The sequence below is a fragment of the Arachis ipaensis genome, chromosome B6, assembly GCF_059453495.1.
Source record: "Arachis ipaensis isolate K30076 ecotype BB chromosome B6, ASM5945349v1, whole genome shotgun sequence".
Taxonomy (NCBI): domain Eukaryota; kingdom Viridiplantae; phylum Streptophyta; class Magnoliopsida; order Fabales; family Fabaceae; genus Arachis; species Arachis ipaensis.
Genome location: NC_142441.1, coordinates 94094831 through 94101638, shown reverse-complemented (window position 1 = coordinate 94101638; position 6808 = coordinate 94094831). Strand labels below are relative to the sequence as shown.

The 6808-nt window shown below is 38.1% G+C and overlaps 1 non-coding gene across 1 annotated transcript; it reads left to right on the top strand.

Moving 5' to 3' along the window:
• Nucleotides 1-1016: 1016 nt before the first annotated feature.
• Nucleotides 1017-1124, top strand: LOC148561830 (small nucleolar RNA R71). The gene has a single exon (XR_015888117.1). It is a non-coding gene; the product is annotated as a small nucleolar RNA R71 (small nucleolar RNA).
• Nucleotides 1125-6808: the final 5684 nt, after the last annotated feature.

The window sequence follows — 6808 nt, the reverse complement described above, 5'->3', positions numbered from 1 at the left end:
ACGTCCTGCATATCCTCTTCCTCTTCAACATCTTCGATTTCTACCACCTCTTCAGCTGAGGCATATTCTGGTGAGCTTGGTTCCTCCTGATTCCTCTCCTGCAGTGTGGTTTCGGACCTCAGGGTGATGGCATTAATGCCTCCCTTTGGGTTGGGTAATGGTTGAGAGGGGATTCCAGTGGTGCTTGAAGGTTGGTTATTGGAATTTTGTGCTGGTACAAACTGTGTCATAAAAGCTTGCATAGTAGAGGTGAGACCATTCAGACTGGCATTAATACTATTCATGATGTTGGTCTCCATGGTCTATTGTCTTTTCTCAAAAGATTGTAGTAGATCTTCATTAGAAGATAACGAAGAATGAGTAAATTGAGAGGTCTACTGCTGATTATTTTGTGGTCCTTGGTTCTGCCTCAGGTGAGGTGCTCTGTAAGGTTGATTTTGCTGCCTATTGTTATTATTGTTCCACCTCTGATTTCCCTGATTATCTCTGCCTCCTCTGTTATTGTTGTCCCTCCAATTCTGGTTAGAATTGTCCTGCCATCCATGGTTATTATTTCCACTTTGATTGTACCCTTGGTTGGGGTGGTCATAGAAGTTGTGAGTGGATGCCACCATGTTGTCTTCATGTTGGAGCTGTGGGCATTCATCAGTGTAATGGCTATAATCAGCACAGATTTCGCAAATTCTTTGTGGGACTAGTTGTTGGTTTTGCTGTGGTGGAGGTTGAACTTGCTGAGCTTGTTGATTCAACTACATTTGCTTCAGCAAGTTGGTCATTTCACAGATGCTTTGAGTTAGAGCAGTAGTCTCTCTGCTAGAAGATACTTCTGCAACAGTTTTTGAATGGCCTTGCTTTTGTCTGTGGTTCCTAGTGGATTCAGCTAAATCACTGATCAATTGCCAAGCTTCATCAGTGGTCTAGTACTTCTTCATAGACCCATTGCTGGCACTTTCCAGTATGGTCTTATCTTGGGGCCTCATACCCTGTGTAATATAGCTGAGTAGCACGATCTTGTCAATCATGTGGTGGGGGCATGCTTCCAGAAGATTATTGAAGCGCTCCCAGTATTCAAAGAGAGTCTCATTGTCATCCTGAACAATTATGGAGATATCCTTCCTTAGCTTATTAGTGACTTCAGATGGAAAGAATTTCTCCAGAAACTCCTTTCTGAGTGTATCCCAGTTGGATACATTTGCTAGAGGTTGAGTGTACTACCACTTGATGTGCGGAAAACGATCCGACACAAAACTCACCGGCAAGTGGACCGGGTCGCATCAAGTAATAAAACTCACGTGAGTGAGGTCGATCCCACAGGGATTGAAGGATTGAGCAATTTTAGTTTAGTGGTTGATTTAGTCAAGAGAATCAAGATTTGGTTGAGTGATTTGTGATTTTCAGAATTTAGATTGCATGGAAAGTAAAGGGAATGGGTAAATTGCATTGAATTTAAAGAGAACTGAAATTTAAAGTGCTGAATCTTAAAGAACAAGAAATTAAATGGCAGAAACTTAGAACGCAAGAAATGTAAATTGCAGAATCTTAAAGTGCAAGAAATGTAAATGGCTTGAATTGTAAAGGGAATTGGGAATTGGATTTGCAGAAATTAAACAAGGAAAAGTAAAATTGCAACAAGCATAAGAGTAGAAGATGAATTGGATTGAATCGGATCTTGAAACAGAAATGTAAATGAGCTTGAAAGCAGTAAACAGAGAATGTAAAATGATAATTCAGATCTCAGGACCCAAGAGACTAGATAACCAAGTCTAGATCTCAATGCCTTCCTAGATCCAACAAGAACAATTGCAAAGGAAATGTAAATTGCAGAGAAAGTAGATGAAGAAGCAATTAACAGAAATTTAAATTCAATTGTGCAGTAAAGAAACAAAGAAGTCTCAGGATGAGATTGAAACAGAATTCCTTCAATTCTCCAACCCAAGATCCAAGACAATTGTAATTGAAATTGAAAGCAAGAAAACTAAGAGGAAGGGAATTCAATTCTCCTTTCCCGAGACTTGGAAATTAAAATTCACTCAACACCAAAAGCTTTCCGAAAACTCTCTATCCAAACTAAAGGAAAAGCTCCCCAAAAACTTAAATCCTATGATATTTATACACTTTCTTCAAATGGTCTTCAAGCCTTCAATTGGGCCTTTGCTCTTGATAGAATTGGGTTGATAGAGGCCTTGGTTGATTGCTCTTGGAGTTTGGAGAAGAACCGAAGTGAACCGGGTTTGGAATCATGTAAGCTTGAGTAAAAGTTTGAGTAAAAGTTTGAGGCAAACTTTTACTCAAACTTTTCATATCAGCCACCCCATCCTTGCTGCTACCAACGTTTGAGCCAAAGTTTGGGGTCAAACTTTTGCTCAAACGTTGGCTCCCCCTTGCACACTCATGGCGCCAACGTTTGCCAAAAAGTTTGAGGCAAACGTTGGCGCAAGCTTTTGCTCTCCAGGGTGTGTTGTTCATGGCGCCAACGTTTGCCAAAAAGTTTGAGGCAAACGTTGGCGCAAACTTTTGCTCTCCAGGGTGTTGCTTTGTGATGCCAAAAGTTTGCCAAAAAGTTTGAGGCAAACTTTTGCTCAAGCTTTTTGCCCAAAAGTTTGAGGCAAACTTTTGGTCAAGCTTTTTGCTCCCTGGTTCGTTTTCACTTATTCCAAAAGTTTGAGCTAAAGTTTGAGGCAAACTTTTGCTCAAACTTTTTGTCCTCTCTTCCTCCTAGCCATTCCTTCTTGCTTCAACCTTTCTCCAAGCTTTCTTCACTTATCATTAATCAACCAAACACATCAAAGCTATGCTCAAAATCATGAGATATTCATTCTTTCATAATATGTGACGATTATAGCATAAAACCTCATGAAATTGCATTAATTCATCTATGGTTGATTAAATCAAAGGAAACATGAAAATCTACCCATTTGGCTTGCTTGTGGCTCAAGAAAGTGCATAAATCAATTGAAAATAAAAGAAAAAGGCTAGTGAAACTAGGCTAAGATGACTTGTCATCACAACACCAAACTTAAAGCTTGCTTGTCCCCAAGCAAGAAAGGACTTATGCTCAAAGGTTCTTTCAATTAAGACGGATTGAAGAATAACTTGTAAAGTCCTATGAGTGAAGTGATTAAGTGACAGTGGGGTGAACTTTAAATCATATGCTCATGCAAGGGCTTCAGTGTTTACTAGTCCCTACATCTTGGGAGTCTTAGGTCTTAGGATTTTCATCCAAATGGTATCATGGAGATCTCTTTATATGTAATCACCTTGAAGCAGCTTATAGTTTCTTTGCTTTGGCCTTGACTCTAAGTGTCATGTCTCAAAGCGGCTCTTTAGATAAGCTTTCAATCAATACTCCTAAACCAGTTGGTTTTAAGGTATTAGGTGTTAAAGCACCCCTAAGGATTTACTTGCTCAAGCCTCTTTCTTTGACACAATTCGACCACAAGCATTTACTAGGATAACAACTCTTTGAGTTTTTATTTCTTCTTTCTTTTCTGCCTAGTAATTGATGCTCAGAGCCTTGGGCCATGTTCTTTTTGTTTTTGTATTTTCTTTATTTTCTTTTGTTTTGTTTGCTGCTTCTTGGATCAATAAATTTTTGAGAATCTCCACAATACTTTTGATAACAAACTTTTGGTCAAGCTTTTTGCTCCCTGGTTCGTTTTCACTTATTCCAAAAGTTTGAGCTAAAGTTTGAGGCAAACTTTTGCTCAAACTTTTTGTCCTCTCTTCCTCCTAGCCATTCCTTCTTGCTTCAACCTTTCTCCAAGCTTTCTTCACCTATCATTAATCAACCAAACACATCAAAGCTATGCTCAAAATCATGAGATATTCATTCTTTCATAATATGTGACAATTATAGCATAAAACCTCATGAAATTGCATTAATTCATCTATGGTTGATTAAATCAATTGAAAATAAAAGAAAAAGGATAGTGAAACTAGGCTAAGATGACTTGTCATCACAACTCTCTTGCTTTTCCCTCAAGAGAAAACGGAAAAGCTTTCAGCAGAATTAAAGTTTCATCAGTGCCATCACGCCTGACAGTAGAACAGGCTGCCTGGAAATCTCTCAAGTGCTTGATAGGCTCTTGAGCAGGTAGGCCATGAAACTTGGGCATCAAATTTAGCAGTGCGGGCTTTATTTCAAAATCTATAGCTACCGCCGGATGATGCGCTTGAAACGGTTGCATTGTAAAGTCAGGGGCCCCTTCCTCCTGGATGGTAACTCTCCTAGCTGCCATGTTTTCTGCGCGTAAAACAACTGAATCAGTAGAACGGGGGCTGGTTTCTTCCTCAGATTCACTTTCAGATCCGCCCTCAGAGCGGGTTAACCGACGCTGTTCTCGCCTTATTCGTGAAATTGTCCTTTCAATTACAGGATCGAATATTAGCAAGCGTGGATCAGGAAGTAAACGCGTCATTTGACGGAAGAAACATGCAGCTCATAGTAGCAAAATAAAATAAAATGTAAATAAATAAATTCTAATTAATAAAATTAGCACTCTATTGCAACTCCCCGGCAACGGCGCCAAAAATTGATGAGACGCAGAAACTGGTGAATTAAAAATTATTAAAATGGTTACATTGCAAGTATAGTTCTTAACTCACCGAAAATCTGCCTATCAATTTAGAAATATGTCATAGAGAATTAAATTAAAAATTACTGGTAGTTTTAAGTCCCAGGTCGTCTCCCAACGAGTTGCAGAAAAGTGTGCTATTTTATTAATCAGATGTTCCAAGAAGTTGAGTTAAGTAAATTGGAATGTAAATTAAGGAAATTTAATTAATATGAATAAAAGTCTTGATTGGGAGTTGTTTAGTTAGAATCTCTATTATGGATGGAATGATTTTAAGATTGATTTATAATTAATGGTTGCTCTGTTTGGTTATCCTTTACTATGTAAGGGAAAGTCAAACAAGTTTGAATGCTAGATCTGTTCACAAGTTGCAACCCACTTAGTTCAAAGGGATTGGCGTTGGTGACAGGATAACAATCCAACAATTAACCCAATTATAAATTTTCTTTCAATCCTTCCAACTCAAGAGTTCCTTTCTAATCAACTCCCCATCAAGTAAATAAACTACTCACGCATTGTAAATAATAAATCCATAACACATGAAAGGGGATTAAAAGAAGACATGATTATTGGAATTGAAATTTAATTAAAAAGAAATAATCCTTGCATTAAATAATCATAAAAGTATCTGAATGACAAAATTGAACAAAGCAAAGAACATGGAAGAATAAAACCAAGTTGAGAAAACGAACTAGAATGACGAAGTCTTGATAAGGAAGTAACTCTTCTCAATGTTCCAATGCTAAGATCAATTGAAAATTAAATTTCTAAAACCTAGATAGAAAAACCTAAGAGAGTAAAACTAGATCTCAAACTGTCTCCGAATGAATGTGTTATTTGTTTCTACATGTTCTGTGACTCTAGTCTACTGTTTCGGGTCGAAAACTGGGCCAAAATAGGGTCCAAAATCGCCCCAAGGAATTCTGCAGATTATGCAGATCGCACATGTCACGCGATTGCGTCATCCATGCGGACGCGTCATTCACGTTTTTCCTTGCCACGCGTTCGCGTCGTCCACGCTACCACGTCGCTTGGGCTTTCCAATCCGCGCGGCCGCGTCGCTGCGATTTGCTCTCCTTCACGCGGTTGCGTGAGCCATGCGACCGCGTCACTTCTCGCTGGTTATCTCCTCAAAATTCTTGTGTTTCTTCCATTTTTGCTAGCTTCCTTTCCAATCTCCAACTCATTCATGCCCTATAAATTCTGAAACACTTAACACAAAGATCACGGCATCGAATGGAATAGAGGAGAATTAAAATTGAATAATTAAAGTCTCTAGGAAGCAGTTTTCAAACGTGTAATAAATTCAGGAAGGAAATCTAAATGCATGCTAATGTAATGAATAAGTGGGTAAGGATCATGATAAAACCACACAATTAAACACAATATAAACCATAAATTAGTGGTTTATCACTTATTCATCCAAGTAAATCCCTTACACAGGAACACCACAGACACTTGCCTCAAGATTCAAACCCTTGGTGCCTAGCCTTATTTCTTACTCTTTTTCTTTTATTTTTCAACTTTCATTTTTTTTTTCCCCTTTTTCTTATTAGGATCTTGTTATTTAGCTAGTCTCATGGGGTGTGTTTCAAGCATATAATTCAGGAAAGATAGTTGCCTTCCCACCTTATTGGTGAACCAACTTAGCTAATCTATTACCACACCACAAAATTAGGAACTTACTCCACAATATTGATTCCACTCTGGTCTTTTATAACAAACATTCTCTTTTTATTTGGCTTAAAAGGGACAAGCATACAAGTAAACAAGTTGAAGATGCAGCATTGACATTAAAACCAGCACATATATGACAAAAAAACAAAACAAGCATTAAATTCTAAAGATTTAAACTAATGAGTAACTATTAATCAAGGGCGCCTTGGGACGTCCAATTTTTAGCATTTCAAGTATATGGAATTAAGTGACAATACAACCTTCGGGTGATGGTTTCTAGCTGTCCCCTTGTTGTCATCATCCATAGTTTTTGCTCCTTCACTTCTTTGGGTGATGGTGCACCATTTCCTCAGAAGGTTCCTGCAAAGTTATTGGAAGTTGCTTGTTTCCAAAGCACTTGAGAAATAGTTAGCTTGCATGTATGCTTATAAATTTCTGAACTTAATTTGGTGTGTGAACACCAAACTTAGTTCCTTGCCTAGTACGACAGATTGTAGACTTGCAGAGAGCCTCATATTTTGTTATTAACTAAACAATTATTAACTAAGGACTAAACT